The sequence below is a fragment of the Pezoporus wallicus genome, unplaced genomic scaffold, assembly GCF_028554395.1.
Source record: "Pezoporus wallicus isolate ANWC-B61680 ecotype Strahan unplaced genomic scaffold, APGP_CSIRO_Pwel_v1 contig_8517, whole genome shotgun sequence".
NCBI lineage: Eukaryota > Metazoa > Chordata > Aves > Psittaciformes > Psittacidae > Pezoporus > Pezoporus wallicus.
This window is the reverse complement of record NW_026635263.1, coordinates 108,061-128,609: the sequence shown is the minus strand read 5'-3', so window position 1 is coordinate 128,609 and position 20,549 is coordinate 108,061. Positions and strand designations below refer to the sequence as shown.

At 44.6% G+C, this 20,549-nt stretch overlaps 1 protein-coding gene across 1 annotated transcript in view; it reads right to left on the bottom strand.

Annotated features, from left to right (window-relative positions):
- TAOK1 (TAO kinase 1) overlaps positions 1 to 20,138 on the bottom strand; it is a 65,527-nt gene extending 45,389 nt beyond the window's left edge. The window contains exon 1 of the mRNA XM_057414787.1: positions 19,958 to 20,138. The gene's annotated coding sequence lies outside the window, so the exon portion shown is untranslated. The remainder of the gene's footprint in view (positions 1 to 19,957) is intronic.
- Positions 20,139 to 20,549: the final 411 nt, after the last annotated feature.

Here is a 20,549-nt window from a genome sequence, read left to right as displayed (position 1 = left end):
ATAAACTCATACATTAAACATTACTGACCTATGGAGATGAGTAAGGAGCTGCCCTAGGGTCTGACTAGCTCCAGAGTGACATCCCCTTTTGTCACAACCACTGCTCCTTCCAAAGCCACCGCTCCAGAAGCTCCCACAGTGGCTGCAGCCAAACTGAAGAGAGGAATTAACCGAAGTAATAATTAGTGGAAGTAACATGCTCATCACTTGGTGACTGTGACACAGTGAGAACTAACAAGCCAAACATTTATGCGCTGGGCTGTGCCATCAAAATAACAGAACAACTCAAAAGCATATTCAACAAGAAGTGGGCAAAGTCTTGTACACAGAATTCTTGTATTCATTAGTCTTAGGAAGAGAACAGAAACTTCGCCTCTTCACTGATACACAACTCTGAAAAAAGAAAGGGGTCAGATGCATAATTACACGTTTGGAGCAAAGGAAAAGAACTTTGCAACCGGAGTGACCGCAGATTCTGTGTAGCATTTGTATTTAGGATCTGGAACAGGAGGGAAAGGTACATGACAAGTTTTGTTTACGGCAGCTGACAGTACCAGAAAGTACACAGGAACCTTAAAAACCGAAGTGTATGAGCAAGAAGGCAGGAGATGAAAGGTCAAAAAGTAAAGAACCATCAAGCACATATCTAGTCTTAACCATGAAGAATCTATTAGGAAAATAATACAGAATTCCTGTCAATATACTAAGCAAGTCTCTGCCATGCTCTGCTCCTGGCTATTATTCTTCACTCACATCTAGCCATAAAAATCAAAGTACAGTACAAAAAGGCCTCAGAAACCTTAAATGTCCAAGAAGATAACCTAAGCTTGAGGAGAAAAGGTGCAAGAGCTAAAAATCATACACAAGAAGGCCATGTGAGGTGCTCAGGCTTCAAGAAAAACGAGAGAATCCATAAAATGTAAGAGCAGCGTATTTATAACAGAGTGAAGGAATTCAACCAACTGAGCTATAAAGAGGAGAATTAACCTGCAGAAATGGCTGCAAGGTGCTGAGCCCAAGAGATACAAACATTGCTTTTTAAATTAGACATTCACAGGAGTAAGAACATCCACAGACAGGTCGGGTAAGGTATTCCTGAACGCTCCTGGCACCTCTTCTGAAGCATCCAGTTGTTACCACTGCCAGAAACAGCAGGTAGGACCAGACCAGTGATGTATTCTGGATGACAGTTTTCATACTGCTATTCTTCCAGGGTCAAACCAGCATTATCCTAACACACCTTGTTATGAAAAAGGCCAATTTTGTTTAGCATGGGTTAATAAAATATACAACTGCCATCACAAACAGAAAAAAAGGTTTATCAAAAGGCTGCAGAGAAATAATCATATCATAGAATGGTTTGGGTTGGAAGGGACCTTAAAGCTCATCCACCTCCAACCCCTGCCACGGGCAGGGACACCTTCCACTAGAGCAGCTTGCTCCAAGCCCCGTCCAACTGTACCCACAAGTGGAGTACCCTTACTGAGCAATTATTTCATGCATCTCTATAGCCTGTGAGCACCTCCTTTCCTGCTGGAATTCCCCAAAGTCAGGGCAATTTGTACAGTTTTACTCCAGCTCAGGCTGAGTATTTATTTTTCCTGCCTCCACATGACTGAGCAGAACAATGTTTTGACCAGCACACAGCAAAGGGATGAGTCAAACAACCAAAAGCAAACAACAACAGATCAAAACCCACCTATTTTACCTACGTGAAGGAATGCTTCCCCAGTGGGTTCTGCAAGGTCTAGATTACTTCTCACTCGGCCCTTCACTTCAAGCAAAGCATAGTTTTCAATATGTATCAGGATTAAAAGCCTTTTAATTTGGTGAGTTTTATCTGCTTTCATGGGAACAAATGCTCATTTCAACTCAGACACAAAACAATTTAGGTAGTGGTGGTTCAGGTACAGAGTATGGCTCAGTTGGATAGTTAAGATCACAGGACTGAAGGTCCTATTAACTCCTGTTCCTGCTATTTTAAGCAACTATATAATAGAATCCAGTCATCAAAATGTAACCAACTCTGGAGAACTTAAAGCCACTCCTCTGGTTACAAAGCTGCTCCAGAACCCTGCTCCCATTCTGATTAGGAACATATTTAAGAACTGATTTAGACTGTCTTACAGTTTGTGTTTATTGCCTGTCAGTTTACACTGACTTACTCTTTTCCCCACACTGCCCTTAAACAGTATTCTTCCCTTTTCCATATTGAGGAATAAGCGCAAGAACAGAGATATAATATGTCCCCTTAGCCTCTTAGCTGAAAAAAGCAAGCCAGTTTTGTCTCCCTTTATGATACAGGAGAAAGCTGGCTTTCTAACACATCCCAACAGCCCTTCCTCACATCTTTCCCAAATTAAGGCTTTTTTTAAAACATCCCTGAACAAAATTGTCCACATCTGCTTATTTCCTGGCCATATAGCATTAAACTTTTAAAATCACCATCGTATAATGAATATACTCAAGTATTTCAACATCTTTCCATTTCTGATAAACCACACTTCTGTATTTCACCTACATACAATATATATTTTTACGTATTATGATATGCTTGTTGATACTGCATGACTGCGCACTTTGCGCTATCCCACTTCTATCCATATTACTGCAAACCCCCAGCTCATTCCATCCTGCTGAGTGAGACTCCAGCCCTCCTTTGGATTGATGACACCCACAACTTCACCCCAGCAAATTTTATTAACACATTTACAGTCCTTTCACATGTACATCAAGCCCAAAACACCATTTAAAACTGTCTGAAGATTGGTCCTTGGAACTATCATCAGCTTCCCTTTAACCCATACTTCCTCCATTGACAGCACTAACTCACCTCCCCGCAGCCAGTTCTTAACCCACTACACCACATTTGGCTTTAAGAAGCCTCCAACATGATGCTGTCCTGTTGGCCCTGTGCTGCACTAACATACACCTACGTGAGATGAACTGTACCTGCAGAGCTCCTCCATCCTGGCCACTGTCCTGCTCCATCAGCTCTCCAGCAACCCTCTCCCGTGGAGGCCAGCCCCGCTCACAACCCATCCTTCCCCAGGCATGGCAAACACTGTATAAGTAGTGCTAAAATCAGGAGGTGTGGGTGGGCATACAAAAGGCATCCTCGCTGTAGATGGGGAAAAGCATAAGAGGTGTGTGACAACCACCATCACTTTCACTCCTGTGCTGATGCCTGCCGACTCCACTCCCACCCCGCACACTCGTGGTCCGACTGGTCCTGCACTTCCAGCTGCTGGGTGGAAGAGAGACCTCCCCACCGTGGCACAGAAGTGAGATACGTGCTCTGCCTACCCAGAAATTCGGGGCCCATATGAAATTCCATAAACCCGGAAGATTTCTCATGGAAGCTCTGACGTCACTTTCACACAGGAACAGGCATCCCTGCAGCGAGAGCCGAGTCTGAAGCAGAAGTTCCTAAAGGCCTGCTTCCCAAATGCAGGCAGTCACAGGTTCGTGTGCCACATTACAGCTGTTCCGTTTGCTGACATCTTCTCTCTTATGTACTTCTATACCCATCACCATAGCAACCTAATTCCTCAGAACATATAATGCAATTTTTGTATCTAGTCTATTAGAACAAAATTATTAAGGTTACAAAGGCAAGCACTCCAGAATTAGAAAGTGTCAGAATTCAGACTGCCATCTCCCTTGCCAACTCATCTTCTCCTGCTGCCTCCATCTTCCAGGCCCCCGAGCCACCTCTCCTGCAAGCCTCTACCTCCATTTCTCCACCAGCTGTAGCTCCTTCCTCTCAGATTCCTCTGCAGCCACTAGACTTCTGTCCTGATGGATTCTTATCTCTCCTCTCTCATCTGACTTTTATGCCTCCTGCATTCACACCAGGCATTTTCCTCCTCCACACTGCCTGGGTGCTCTCCAGGAATGATTCACTCAACACAGGACAGAGATTCCCAACAGCCTAGAAACTGGAAACAAGAGGAGCCTCTCTGGCAGGGAAAAGTCCTTCTGATCTCCTATAGCCCAGGGCTGAAGCATCTTCAGCTGCACTTTGAGGATAACCCCCAGCATAGCACTGGTTTACCCTCTTCTTATTGCCCTGGAAGAGTGGGTCCACTGAGGAAAAGCCCCTGCTCCAGGAGGTGTTTTGCAATAACAAAGAGATTCTCCACCTTGATGGAACTTATATAAAACAAATTAACCTTTATGCTTTACCTGCCTCTATCATTATTTATCTGTATCTCACTAGGATGAAGACACATGCATGGAATGCTCAAGTGTTGTGGTTTCTCTGAACACCAACATCTGCAAGCACTATAGAAGTGAGGAGTGGAATTCACTGCACTGGAATGTACCCAGGAAATTCAGCTCTCTCCTTACAGGTTTACTAAAAGGTCCATCAAATCACAGACTTCAGCATCCTACTGCTTGGCTGTCTCTCCACCAGAAAGACAGGTTAAGTCAATACATCATGTGCACACACAGAAGGTAAATGACTACATCTTTTCTCCAAAAACCTGCTTAAACAAAAATCATCTGGCTCTTTTCTGGTTTTGGCAGGATTACTACTTGTCCTCAATACAAGGGATGAAAGAGGTAGGTCACCATCATCACCTGAAGCAAATAGCTGGAACAACAATTCAGAAACAAGGCCCACAAAGCAGGTTTTAATGCCCAAGGTCCACCCTGCCCAGGCTGACTCTTGCTGGGAGTATTTAAACAATTTTTCTGCTGTACACCAAGTCAGAAACACAGCACTTCCTTCTGGCCTGAAGAGTGGAGGGAAGCACTTAAGTCGCTTGAATGTACAAAGTAAGCATTAAAGTGTTTTAAGGCTGAAAAGGCAATTTCAGCTCAAACAGGAACACATCCATCCTAAATCTGACACAAAACTGTAATCAGAAATGGGTCTATTCCAATAGCACAGACCCAAACACCTTTATATTTCACAGGTTCATTGTGTGCTGGCACACAAAGCTGCTTAATCCAGCTGTTCTCTGCAATCATTCACAAAAGCAAATGAATGGAAAAGAAATAATCAGCAACCATTTCCAGCCCTACCCTTTAGCTGGGGTGAACAATAATTGGATTGCTTCAGTTGATGGACCAAACTATTTTCTGTGCCTCTAAATAAAAGGTTAACTGAGATAAGGTGGAACCTGCTCTTACACTTGGGCTTGCTGAAAACAAGGCTGTCCTGCCTGTTTCAAGGACTCTTGCCTCAGCTTTTGCATGAGGCGAGGCAGGGAGCTGCAGACAGGTGCCTTTTCCAGGTCTGACCTGTAAAGGTATAAAGCCTCCAAAGAAAATACAACTACATTAATCTTACATTTCTCCTTAAGCACTCACTGCTGGCAGGATGGAGCTGGAAGGCCTCTGTCAGCACAGCACCTTGCTGGATGGCAGCGGTGGCTGCTGTGAGGAGTCTCTGATCTGAAGGCAATCAGTGACTTGGTCAAATCATACTACTCAGAGTAATGCCATCTAATGAAGGATGGTAAATGGAGATGGTAAAAACTACTGCCCAGAGCTATAGCTACATGGCACAGCTGGAGCAGGATTAAGCTGCATGGTCTGAAGGACTTACTTAAAATGGTCTACAAATACGCAACGCAGCGGTCTGGCTATGAAGATACAGAAGTAAAGCACCAGGGAACAAGAACAGTCATGAGAACAGTCCCAGGAAAGCAGTGGGACAGACCTTGCCAGGGGGACATTAGAAGGAAATCACGTGCTGCTTTGTTTTGGTGTTATTTGTGGGTTTTCTTGCCTCCGAAACAGGCCTTGGTATTCCCTCTCCATTTTCACATTAGCAAATGGACAACGTACAGAAAACACTGCACATCCCTCACATGAGCCTCCCAGACACCCTCCTATTTCCCTGAAGAGTTTATCAAACAGTTTTAGACAAAAAAAGAAACTGCCTGCATTAGAGTTTCAATGCTGTCACCATATCTGTCCAGGTTCCCTTAAAATGGTTCTCTTCCTTTGAGCATTTAAGTATCTGCCTTATCCACAGCTACTAGTCCTTGTGCTGAGGCAGAAAAATCTGCAGCATTTTCCATCTGATTTTGAAGAAAGCTCATGGAATTTAAAAAGTAAAAGAACATGAGAAGACAATCAGCTGTTATCTAAAAGCATCTTCATTAATGATAACTACACACGTTTAGTTTTCATCATGCCAGATAGTTTATACTGAGAAACTGCATTAGAAATTAAGTCCTGGTGAACAGTAGAAGCCTTTAAGAAGAGGTTTTCCTTTTAGGACACAAGTGATGGGTTGCACTGGGGTTGATGGCATTTAATTGTTGGTGAAAAGTAGAAGAAAAGCATTTCCCTGAAATAAAGACCATTCATTCTAAAGCTGAAATGTTACCAGTCCTTGGGATTCAAACCGTGTATTGTCCATACAGGTTGGAGAAAGCAAATCACAGCTCAGGATGGCGGTTTCACAGCCTGCAGGACACAGCTCTGCACGACTGACACTGGCCAACTGTCTCAACTCAACAGGGTGGTAAGGACTGCACCTGCAATGTCTCCATTCACCCTGGCATTTCTCAGGTCTTATGCTGGGTCTGGAAATGCGTGGAAAGACCAAAGGTTGCTCCATTTCCCTTCTTTCTCTGAAGAGGAATTCTTCAACAGCCAAAACTCACATCTGGGTATACTTTCATTACCAAGGCCTAAAAAGCCCTGGTATTTGCTGAGTACATAGAGAGCTGCAGCAACCATCCTTACCTTACAAACACATAAACTACATGACTAAGGGGTGACCTGTCCAAGACCACACAACTTCACAGCAAGAACACACAGGTCTAACATCCCATTTCTTATGCCAACCACTAAATACACAAGGTCTGTGCTTCTTTTTTAAGTTTCACCCAGTGCCTAGTCTATTAAAACAAAGAGGTTGGAGCTAGATGATCTTAAAGTCCTTTCCAACCCTAACTATTCTAGGATTCTATTTAACTGATTTTATAATCATATATCTCAATGTAAGACAGAGTGTTAAACCTTTGCAGCACAAATATATCAGTGAATAACAGGCTTGTGATTGCTAACACCTTTTGCCTTGAGACTACCAGTCTGCATACAGCTGGAGAACATGGAGGCTGCAGGTTGTCTCTGCTCCAGCGGCTGGACAGAGGTAGGTGCTATCAGATTCCTTTCACATCTATTTAGATTTAAGGAGATAAGCACCCACATCACACACAAAAGAACACCCTCACATCCCTTTGGCAGCCAACTGTTTGAAGGGGCACAGAGAAAGGAGCTCCTCATCCCAGAAGCTGCCTGTGAAGGGCATTGGTAGAGTGTAGCAGCAGAATAACACAGGACATTTTTGCACTATTGCAGTTCTGCACAGCACCTACTCTAGGGATAAATAAAATTCCCATCTCCACAATCTCCAAGGCTGTCAATCTGACACCTTTTGTGAATACTAAATTCACACATACAAAGAACTTTCTCCTTTGTAGGTTTTGAAACATCTCGCATGCCGTTTCCTGCTGGTAACTGAGCGAGCGGCATAATTTCATACCTGGCAATTTGAAACCTCTCTTCCAACAGTTTGGAATAATGGATTATGCCTTTTGTCAGTAGGAACAGACAAGTAAGAGAAAGGGAAAAAAACAACAGTAAAGTTTTGAGCAACATTTCTGCTATTAAAGAAGATCTATTTGCTGACTGCTCCTGTCTCCTAAACAAAGGGAAAGTCAGGTGTCTATTTTAGAAATTCCAAGGGTCTTGGATTTTGGAGCTGGGAAAAGTAGGACAACGTCCTGATACCTTGCGCAGATACACCCTAACAACTGACCAGCGAGAGCTGCTCCCTCATCATGCATGCAGCTCACCCTTGCAGCCCAGCTGGACAGGGAGAACTCAACATGCCATGCCAGAAAACAGTATTTACATTTTGGATCCCAGCTATAAAGAGCAACCAGAAGTAACCAAGGTTCCTGAACACAAAAGGGCAAGGAATATCAGCTCCAGCGTTGCTCAGTGCCCAGAAGTTCTTACTACATCTGGACAGCTTCTCAGAGACCACCAGTCTATCCCCCACAAACCAATGCTCAGTTTGTAGCTTCCAAATACCTCAACCCACCTCTCTGCAGATTATTTTGCAAAGTCATTTTGAATGAGGGAATAGCGAAAACCTTAGCCTGAAAAAGAATAAACCTGCCCATATTTACATGAACCATACTGCTCAGCGTAGATAACAAGCTGCATGAAAGCCAGTTGCTGCTAGGCCACAAAAGGGCTTCCATAAAGGCAGAAGAACTCGGATACACTCAAATTCCACAGGCTTGAACAAAAATGAGCCTGGTTCTATCAGCCTTGCAGTTGGTTTTGGCTGCTCCCCTGATGCTGGCCAGGGCCCAATAGTAATCTTGGTGGAAGGCTGGTGTTAGCACTGCCATGGTACTCATACAAACATCTGAAGTGGATGGGATAGTTCTCTGGTAGAAACCAACACAACAGTGACAAGAAATCGCTGTGCTTTAAGTATCTCCAAAATGGTAAAAAAAAAAGAAAAGGTTGCTAATAACAAAGATCCCTGAAGCAAGGAGAACTTTGGCGCTTACAAAATGCCCCTATATCTGCATCTGGCACATCATATACATCACATCCTCCAGCGAGGCAGGAAGAAGTTATTTTTGAGAACCCGATAGTAAGAACTGAACAGAACTGCTTCTCCCGCCCTCTTTTTTCTCTATGAAGCTAATTCCTGTTGTATAAAGTCAGCTTGAAAGCTCCTTTCAAAGCCAAAGGGGGAGGGAGGAGAGGGAGAATCAGATCTGCTTGTGTTTTCCATTTGACATTCAGGTCTCGTCCCCCCTGTTTTGTTTTCCTGGAGGATGCGGCGGAGGCGCAGACCTCGCGGAATGATGACATCACATCCACCAAAAACCCTAAACCCAAAGAGGAGGGCTCAGCCCTCCCTCAGAGCACAGCTCAGCAGCTCCGGACAGCAGCTCTGCTTCTGGCTATTACCTCTGGGTAACGGTGCCATGCGGAAAACGAATATTCCCTTCAGTACCCATCAAAATGGGGAATGCAACAAGCACAATCCTTCCCAGGCCAAGGAGGATCAAGTTAAAAGGTGTTTACTTATAGAGATATCTTGAACACTATGTGGTTTGATACTTGCTTATGCCTGTTCTATCACAGGCTTTCAGTTATACAGGCAAGTGGCTTTTACCATGCTAAAACACAGTATGTTTAAGTTGATGTAAACTGGAAACTGCTCTCATTGAATCAGAATCCCAGACTGGTTTGGGCTTGAAGGGACCTTAAAGCTCACCCAGTTCCAACACCTGCCACGGGCAGGGACACCTTCCACTAGAGCAGCTTGCTCCAAGCCCCTGTGTCCAACCTGGCCTTGAACACTGCCAGGGATGGGGCAGCCACAGCTTCTCTGGGCACCCTGTGCCAGCGCCTCAGCACCCTCACGGGGAAGAGCTTCTGCCTAAGAGCTCATCTCAGTCTCCCCTCTGGCAGGTTAAAACCATTCCCTTTGTCCTGTCCCTGCAGACCCCTGTCCAAAGCCCCTCTCACTTAAAGGCTTTATAAAGTTATTCCTTCCATATGAGCTAGGCATTCCAAGAAGCACCTTTCCTGCACATACTGCACCAGGGACAGAGGAGCTGCTGGACGTGTATGCATGCAGAAGGTAGCACCAGCAGAGGGAAGGAACACGCCTCTTGCAATAAAGAGGCATTCATACCTTGTCTGTATTTTTTAGAACTCAGGAGAGGCCCATGCCAGGACACGTGCACTGACTGCTCCACGTCATGAGGAGATTCATCCTTCGTGTAATACCTAAACTCAACACTTCGACACGACTTGCAAGCTCAGAAATAACAGGTTTTAAGTGAGAAAGACCTGCAAAATCTTCAAAGCAAATCTCCAAAATGCTTCTTGACATCAGACTTGATGGTGCATGACCATTTTCCTTGCTCCTCACAATTTATGACTTAATTTTAAGCAGCAACAATGAAAAAACAGCAATAAAAAGGGAGAATTACAGAAAGGAATTAAATACCCTGTGGTCATGTGGTTCCTACTGAACAGCACAACGGTATCTCTTTGCTATGATTTTTTTGGTAATTAAATATGAAACTAAGGAGATTGCCATCTCCACCTTATGCACAAGCTAATCAGTATTAGCAGCCCACTCCATTCAGACTGAATACTAATAGTTTCTCGAAGCAGCAAAACACAGCTTTGCCCTCAACTTAGGACAATATTCCAGCAATAACATCAACTAACCAGGTACCATTTGCAGAGTCTGTCCAGAAAAGGATTTCTAGGAGACTCCATCCTACAGGATCTCACACCTCCCCTGAACTCAAAAGTCCTGATTATTGTTCATCATCCACCTGAAGGGATTCTGGCACAAGAAATGGTTGATTTTGGTTAAAATGTAATTACAGATTTCAGTGAAGCAGGTAAAGAATTCAAACAGTAAAATGGTAAGACGCTGGAACAGGGTACCCAAACATCTCAATCTCCTGTCCTGGTGACTGAAGAAAATGAGACATTAAGGAAGCACCAAAGGAGGTGGTAACTCCACTCAGAAAAGGAACTTTACTCCTAGATTTGCAGTGCGATCTGTTCTATCAGCCAGGCCCAGTGGAGCATGCCGAGTCCTGCTGGGTTACCTCTGGAGACTCATCAGGACAGACGGACAGTGACCATCTCTGTAATTTTCTGTTTACATATTTACAGAAGGTATTTTAGCGGTGAGACTGTATGTGTCATGTCCTTAGAAATGCTAATCACAAGCATGAAATCACATCTAGAAAACCCCTACATCAGCAGGTGCTTGATGCCTCCTAACCAGAACATAAGCACACAAGAAGAATCACAACTCACACCATACTCTCCTTCCACTCATGCTGCTCCGTACCACTCATGCTAGTCCCTATCATCCTTGTTTCCCCAACACCTATATAAATGAGTAGGTAGATTTTGCAATGTGCATGATAAACAGGTATGAACCAGCGCAGGTTAACATTAGTTCCAAACCTGAAAGCATATCGTGGAGAGCACTTGCTAAATTTCATACTCCATGGCTGTGGCAACATTGAACAAAAATCCCTCAGAAAACCAAGGTCTCAAAATAGGGAACACTTCAACACTGGCAGTCAAATTTCAAGGTTTGAATACTTTTTGGGTTATTCTAGTTTTGACATAACAGGAGTGAAGGAACAAAATCCTTAGTTTCATTATTTCCAAATAAGCTCCTGCAATTTTACTGCATAGATATGCCTTAAATGAATACCAACACTGCAAACCTCTCCGCAGAGACAGCTGAAGTAGAATCTAGAACAGATGAAAGTTACTTGTGATGAGCTGAGCAATGGCTCGCTCTGCAGTGCTTAGAGACTACTGATGCTACAGGGGCTCAAAGCTCTTCTTCCTTCCCAGGTGACAACACTCAGGTTTCTACAGAAAACATCTGCCTTACAGACTGACTAGACCTTTAAGAAGATGTGAGATTGAGCAGCAGTAGAGACTGCACAAACAGGATAACAGGATATACCCTTGCCTCCAAAGAGCTCCATGAAAATGTCCACACAATCCCCAAGTCCTGCAATTATATATGCACAAGAATATTTTTCACTTAGGTGGGATGTGCTCAGTTATCCCTGTGTGTGACTGACTCCCAAAAGGGAAAGACTTTGTTGTTCATCAAGTTCAGGGACTGATTTACAATGCATTAAAGGCCCTTTTTAGATTTATTTAAAAACAAAAACCAGCAACCAGCACAACATAGTAACACAGAATATCACAAATTGCAAGACGTAGACAGTCATTAATGAACACCATCAAAGTGCCATTATGAGAAGAAAAATCCATATAATGTTCATATGATGAAACAAAAAAAACCCAATCCCCTGCATTATTAGGAGGTCATGGCCAGACTTTCAGGAGAGATCTGGGACACTGGCACAGCACACCCTCCACAGCATCTTCTACACTGCTGCTCCTGCTTTCCAACCTGGGGGTACTGAAGTCAGATGTTAACTGGGGACCAAGGAGACAAATTCTTCTACCTCTGTCATCACTCATGCTGGGCATATCACTCCTCTACCTCTACTTCAGCATCTCCACCTTTTAAGTGTGGAAAATAAATGTGTATTCATCACCCGTTTAAAATACTTTGAGATTTACGGATGAAATTCAGAACTGGGAATTACTATTATTATCTTGCCAACTCAGAGAAAAGTACAAAAACATCACAGAGGTAAAATAATCTGTGTTATAGCTTACTTAGATTTCTATTTGTGTACTAATATTTCATTTCTCATCATACTAATGATAGCTATTTCTATTTAAACATAAAAATATTTGTAATACCTACAAGCAGCATAGTGATTATACCAGTTTATAGTCACTACAGTCATTAGTTTTCAGTACCAGGGTGTGCGATGGGAAGACTATTCAAATAAGGATCAAACACCCTGGTGCTGGACCAGCCACTGTGGAAAGACTCTGGAGCCCAGGTGATGGCCTGCCTGCAGTCAGCCACAACCACCAACTCCTGCAACAGGGGAAATACAAGGTGCTTATAATGTGTGAATTCATACTTTCAAGAGGGAGGAGCTACTTAAGAAAAAGCACCTACCATTAAAGTATTTTGGAAAAGGACTTTTCAATAAACGAGTAAATAATTCTTTAAATGTTCTTTATGGCTTTGTGACTTCTTATGAGCCAGTGCAGGTAAATCACATTCTTTATAAGTAAACTATTTTCATGTTACTCTAGTATCCCAAGTGCTCTGCTTGTGATTGTCAAATCAGGAACAAATCTTTTACCCAGTCTTGTTTTCATAAACAAATTTAGAACACCAGTACTGCAATGAAATCAAAGGTAATGGGGAGGATGAGAACTTGCTGCTTCTGGAACATTTTATTTTGGGCTAAAAGCACACACATATTGACCTCTTCTTAAGTACAGGTTATTGTAAGAGTTTGGAACCCTGCACTCTGTCTTCGCAGTCAGCAAAAGTGAAATTTGGAAGACTGGTCAGTTTGGGACTGCTGTGTAGGCTGATCAGGTAAGAACACAGTCAACTTGTGAGCTAGCAGCTCACAGCAACACCTGAGAGGAGGGAGAAGGAAGTATCTCCAGTGACAGCCATGCAATCAACTGAACTCACACCAAATATCCTGATACCAAGCACTCCTCCTCCTCCTCCTCCATGGGCACGCACTCCTTGTAAGGCTCTGGGTGCCTGACATGGCTTTTGGGACCGAGATGCCCTAGAATTCCTTCACCCATGTACTGTGTCAAATGAAGTGAAAAAAATAATCTTCCATCCTCCACAAAGAACAGATGATCAGCATTCGGATGGGTTCGCCTGCATTCTTGCTGCAAAACGGGCAGGTCCCAGCAAGAATTAACAGGAGGCTCTACCACACACCTCCAGCCAGAGACTAACCTAGTTTTAAATACTTCAAAGCATGGGTTAGAGGGGGTTTTGTGTGCGAAGGGAAGAAGGAAAATTAAGCCAAAAACCCAGGTAAGAGTTCAGGGTTTGCCTATATGGCAATTAACCTTAATAAAAATGGAGCCTGGCATTCTTAGCAAGGCCCTGCTTCTGAAACATATCATTATTTCCTTCCTAACTTTGATACGCACTTCTAGAAGCCAGCATGAAACTTTGTCAAGGCCTAAGTTACCCTCTTTTTTAATTAAAGTTGCAAACCTTCATAGAAACCTGAATCTAGGAGCTTGCCTGTGTACTAGGATCTACTGAGAAAGTAGAAAGTGGGGTTTGTACCACTTCATCTGATGCCAGGGAAAATCATTATCACTGCAACAGAGTTAGTCTTTATGGGTGGTGAAAATGCATTACTACAGTTAGTATGGTATATAATTCCCAAGACAAGACTTGAGTATGCAAAGGGTAATAAAAAAGCCCAAGGAGATGTGGGAGGGTGGTGGATTTAAAGGTGGATTTAACGATGATCACGTGCTATACACAGATCTTGTGCTCTGACCCTTGAAGAAGACAACAGCTCACCTAGGGGTATGCAGTCGAATCACACATAAATAGATTTCAAAACCGGGGTTTAACTAGTTTGCTATCTAGGCCAAGAAACAGTTCTGGAACACATTTAACACAGTTTAATCGCATCGAATCATGGCTGGCCCAGAACTGATTTTAACAACTGTCAACTGCTCCTTGGAACAGGCAAAGCCAAAAGGCAAAGATCACGGCGTACAGGGTACGAAGGACCCGGAGACAACCCAAACATGCAGAGCAGCAGCAGTAAAGCACATTCAAATCCCATGATCTTTATTCAGATTGGGTTACAAGGAAGTGGGAACTGGGAGGAGCTAATCCTAGTGACAACTGCAAGGCAGAACTAAAGCAGAAACATGTTGTGCTGCCATCGGGACACAGCTTGAGAAATCCCAGTATCTGATGGAGAAAGTTGCTGCACTACTTACCCTACACCCGTGGCCTATTTGAGAAACAATGTTAGCAAAAATAACCTCTTTTCTCATCTCCTCAGCTGGGGCAGGGAGTGACAGTCACCAATTAAAACAGGACTGAGGTGGGAAGTAAGAATTGCATATTAAGAAGGGGGAAGAGGGCAAAAATAACAAACGTGCAACACCACATGCAATTCTTTCCAAGAAATCCCAACACAACAATTCTCTGGGAGCAGGCTCCTGGGTCTGTTACTGCCTTTGTGTATGTCAGGGAAGAGGAAGGATTGCTGGATGCTTGGAAAACTGACTGAACACATGGACAGGGAACAAGCCAAAAACTGTTACAAGAAATGTTCCCTACCCTTTCAACATACTTGCATTCGCATATTCCAATTTCCCATGCTCCTGGGTCCCAAAGCTTTCCCCAAGTTACAAATCAGCCAGACCAGAATGAACTGAAGCTGAACCAGCAAATAGAGGGACTTCTCCTAAAGGATCTAGCCCCTCAAAAACTGTGTCTGCTGATGCTCAGTGAATGGCAGCAGGCTAAAGGGAAGAAGAGTCTGAAGTTTAGCTTAACTAAGCAAAAGGCTGAAAGCAACTTTATTCACATTTTTAAAAGTCAGGTGCAACACACATTGTCTTTCAGTCTGAAAGCTACGAACAAGAACCTGAGATTAATATTAAACATCAAAACTTCCTTTTCAACCATGGCCTGACATAACTGACATGCAGCAAAAGCTTCCAACTAAACACACAGGCAGCACGCACCCACATCCCGATAGAAGGCTGCCCTGTAAAGGCATTACACTTGATGAGTGTAGAACACTGTTTTTATAAAATTACATCTCACTCTAAAGAAAATATTTGCCTGGCTGTAGCCAGGAGTGTAATAAGGGTCAGTGGAAGATCACAGGCACAGAAAATGGCAGAGCCTGCCAGCTTCAGAGGGATGTGATTTTTACTTCTTTCCTCAAGATCTGAGTTTTCCCCAAACCACACCATTTGTAGCCTTTTCCATTCTAAGGACAATATTCAATATGTAAGTCTCATGCTGTCACCCCATCCTGACCCCTAGAGAAAAATCAAAACTGTATCTAGCCAAGCAACACAACAGGCAAAACCATCAGCTACTGCCCACTCAGATTAAGCAGCCACCATCATCTCTGTAACTCCTGTTGGACTGTCCTCACCACACCCCTAAGAGAAGGAAAAACTCATCTCTGAACTGCAATGTAGGTGTGTAACTGACTCTGCAGATCTGGACTCAGGAAGCTCTCATTAAACTGGAGAAACTTTTCTGTTTAGACAAAACTTACTGCTGCTGTGGCCATTTCATGCCATGTTTACAGTGGCTACCTTGCCTTTTCTTCTGGCAAAGGAACCAGGATTTAGCAGGATGTAAAAAATAATAATAGTCAAGAGTAACAATGCCCTAAATTTCTGTCAAAGTATTAAAAGTTCTCAATGGCTTCCCTTTGGTAATTAAAAAACTACTGTCATTCCAGTGATCACCAAATATTTGTTTAAAAACTGCTTTAAGAAACCACATTTGGAGCACTCATTGTGCAGTCTAATGTCCATTGTGTTTCTAAGGACCTTCTGAAAATATTCCTGCCTCCATGCTTTGTACTGTAAATGAGCACTTAGACAAGGAGGAGGGAACACTGTCTAAAAGCCAACTGTGCTTTTAAACAGCTCTCCATCCTTTTCCTCCCATGATGGGCACACTTTCCCCTCAGACACTTTGCACTTCACCTCTAGTTTCATGTTCTTGTATTTTAAGTTCTGCTTTCACAGGAAGGATTCTGCTTCACAACTCTGCAGCTGAGCTCCCTCTGGAACTTCACATGAGGGGATTAGTGGTTTTCTGACCCTCCATCCATTGGATTTTTTTCCAGTCTCTTCTCCACACAGACATTAATGTATGATGAACAGCTCCTCAGCATCTTAAAGAACAATAAAACAAAAAGAATCCTGAAACCTAACTACTACAAGGTTTAGGAAAAAGCGCCATCAACCACCTCTGTCTCCACACATTTCTCTTTGAACAAGCTATGGTTCCATGGCAGAATAAACTGATAAAAATTGGGCTGTCTGTACCATCAAATAACCATGCACTGAGCCGTTTTAGATAGCCAAACTGACACCAAACTCCTTCCATTTTTCCTTCGGTCAGCTTTCTGCTGGTGTGGCTCAGCACAGGATCAAAGACCAGAGCCAGTAGGATGACATAAGAGGAAAGGTAGGGGGAGGATGGTACCACACACCTGAATCAACTTCTAGAGCAACAGGAACTCACCAGAGAGCACAAGACTGCACAGACCAGGGTGTCATCCTGTGTCACGTTGGTCAAGAATGAGCAGTTTGTGGAGAAGAGCAAGACACATTCAAGGGTTATAAAAAAAGGACAACCATGAGTCTCAGAAGATATTAAATCATTCCTCTGTATTGCTATAGGCAAGCTTGTCTCAAACACTGTGAAGTGAGGGAGGACATCTGTGCTCCCCTTAACTGAAATCCTGCTGTCAGACCCAGGATAACTCTAATTCAGAGATGATTCAAGTCCAGAGTTGAAGTTAAACTCGTCGGGTTCACAATGAGAAATAAAACTAAAAACCTTCACACTGGATAGCATATCTGAACAGAAAAATTAATGGCCATCCACGACCATTGTAATTCAGAAGACAAGAGCCCACTGGTAATACCAAAGATTTTCTGTAGTTGCTAGCACCCACTTCAACATAACAATACATTGTTTACCTGATTTTAATATGAACAGAAACACAACAGAAAATACTTTTAAGATAGGATCTTAGTGATTATGCAAGTGTTCTCCAAAATACATTGAGAATAGAACAAGACAAGTGGTATTTATCATAGCTTATTACCACTTCTGGATCACAGAGAACCAGAACAACTCAGAACATTTTCTTATTTGACAAAACATTCTTACTGCCAACTAAACTTACATGAGGAATATTCTGCAAATGACTGTAGTATCTATTAAGTTAGATCAGAAGTATATGCTTGCAGAAGAGAGGAAAGAGACGACAGCAATAGTCCATCCATCTTTGCCAGAAAGAGAATTAGCACCTGAAAATGAAGTACGTGGAAACCACCTGATGTTCCTGTTGAGTGTGAAAGGGTTGCGTCCAAGTGCATCTCACTACTGCAGAGTCAGCTACCTACAACATCTTTAAAACAAATCTCTGAATTCACTGCCATATCTATTGTTCTCTACAAAACATCCTCATTACAGGAAATCCACAACTAGGATACATCTGAAGATGTAATTATTAGTGTGATATTTGCTTCTCTTCTAATGTGTCCCACCAAGCATAAAAACTGAGGCTAACAACTCATTAAAAAATATGTTCTTCCAATGACAAAAACTGATGTATTATAATGGACAGGCAAAGATGAATACAGCACAAATGGAAATGTTATTTAGATGGAGGTAAGCATTTAAAATTCTCCAGCCTTAGAGCAGAATTTAACAGAAGGACATACGATAGATAACTTTTTCCAACAACCTAACTTGAGGCCTAAGTCACCTTATCTGTACATAATTTTAATGCCAACATCTGGTCCTCTACACGCAGCACTTAATTTCAATCTAGTTAAAAAGAGAAAAATATCAAACTATCCAAGGAGTTTTTACTTCAGGCAGTGGTGTTTCCAGAGGATTAAATTTAATTTAAGCTGTTGTATCACAATCACTTTCTCTACAGTGAGACATTCTTAACAGAGGAGAAAAAAACATTCTCTCAAGTTCAAAGGACAAATTAAGGTTCAAGTTTATCAATGTATTTCAGGCTACAGATAAAAGGAAGAGGAGTCCTAAAAATGGCAAACATACCAGCCAGAACTAGGCCAATGTTGTGGAGAATCTAATACGAAGGCTCAAACCAGTCGTTGATGAGGTTTGCCCTTGGACTTAAGTAGCAAAAACTATGACACACTCGCTATGAACAGGCACAAAGGCAAGGAACAGGGAGGCTCAAAGTAATCTCAAGAAAAATTGATCTAAAATCATATTTATTGCAACAGAAGTTGTTATTCTGGAATCCTGACACATGAAACCAAACCTTCCCTAGTGTCAAAATATAACAGCTTTCCACCATGTTTTCACTATCACGATGTGCTATCTCTTAAAGCCATTTTTCAGACACCGATGATCCAACAATACTGTTCCACAATATAAATATATATGTGGTGTTAGGGGTGGTATTTTGGGACCATCTGAAGCACTCCAAGCCGATAACCTTTATCCAAATACATAAAACAAGAGCCATGTCAAATGCACTATAAATAGCATTAATAGTAAGGAATCAATAACATCCAAACCTTAGGTAACATCTTATTAATCCGCCCTTGGCATGCATAGGCACACTGCTGTAAGGGCTCTCAAAATGCAACAGTCAAAGGTGAAGGACATAATTTGTTCAACTAGTTAATGCAACTGCTATTTAACCAACTCAGCCACTAAAATGCCACCTAATGAAATACTCCATGCCATGATAAGCAGCAGAGACAAGGCACGATCAACACGAAGGGTTTCTCGTGAGAAAATAATTTCAAGTCCTCCAGGCTAATACCGTTCTGTCATTTTTTTCCCGAGGCATGTAAAGATCTACACTTGACAACAACCATTTTAATCCCTGGTTCTCTCTCCCCCCCTCTCCCTCCCCATTTCTTGTACCGCGCCCAACACAATGGTACAACTGCATGTTCCAGGCGCCCAGGTATCGCCTTTATATTTATTTCTGCTTCCACAGTGACAAAGGTGAACTCTAAGGCTTCAAAGATGCTTTGCAGCAAAGCAGGGGGAACGGTATTCCCAAAGCCATACCCACACGCGGGTTGCAGAAATCTAGCCTCCATGAGATGTTTTAATCTGACAAATTAAAATGGTTGGGAAACGCTATTTGGCTAACGGAATCGGCCGCCACATGCAATGCTAAGGGGAATCAAGAAAAGGTCTTTAAAATAGGTCACTTTCATCCAAATCCCACACCAGCACCGAACAAAATGGTATATACACGGAAAACTCACCGCTTGGGGAGGAGCGAGGGGTAGGGATCTCGGGGGAAGGAGGAAAAAAAAAGGGAGGGGGGAAAGCAGGAATCCGCCGGTCTCCAAGGGACCCCCCAACGCCTCGGGGGCTCCGGGCTCGTCCACCGAAGCCCACCGGAGCCGTGCAGACAAAAAGGACCGAGGCGCAGGGCACGCCTGGCCCGTGGGGCCGACAGCCCAGCCCCGGCCCCAGCCCCAGGCCTGCGGCGGCCCCTGACAGCGGGGAACACCCCACCGGCGGCGGCCGCCCCTCCGAGGGAAGCGCCATTTCGCCTCCCGCTCCCCCGCCGGTGTTCGGCCCCGAGTCCTGCGGCACTGCCGCAGAGCGCGGCGGGGGAGGCGCCGGCCCCACCGGGCCCCCCCTTCCCCTCCACCTCAACCGTCCTCCCTCAGCCCTCCCGGGGGCGCCGCCGACCCGCCCCGGCCGAGTCCCCCGCCGCGATGCCCGCCTTACCCTCCGCCGCAGCCGGGCTGGGAGCGCCGGTCGGCCCCCCGCGGAGGAGGAGGAGGAGGAGGAGCGGGGCAAGGGGCGGCGGCCCCGCGGGGGGAGGCGCCCCCGGAGGGGCGTCGGGCCCGGCCCCCGCGGGTGCCCGGGCGCGGCGGGCACAAAGGCGGCGGGGCACGGCACCTAAGATGGCAGGGCAGGCGCGGCGGAGCGCCCAGCCGCCGCCACCACCACCAACCACCGCGGCTGCCGCCGCCGCCGCCGCCGCCTGGGCCCCGCTTCGCCGAACCGCGGCCAGGCCGCGCCGCGGGAACACGGCGTGCGGGAGGGCGAGCGGCGCCGGCCGTGCCTGCCGCGGCGGAGCAGGTCCCTTCGGCCGGGCCGGGCCGCGCCGGGGTAACCGCCTGCCTGCTCTGCCGCCTCCCCTCAGCGCCAACCGGGCTCCGGCTGCTCCGTCGCCGCCGCTCCGCGCTGCCCGCAGCCAGCGGCCCCCGCCCGCCCCTCTCGCGAGACTTCGCCGCCCTCTTCCCCCCCATCCGCGGACGCGCGGGAGGGGCGGGGGGCGGTGGTTGTGGGGAGGAGGATGAGGAGGGGCGGGGCC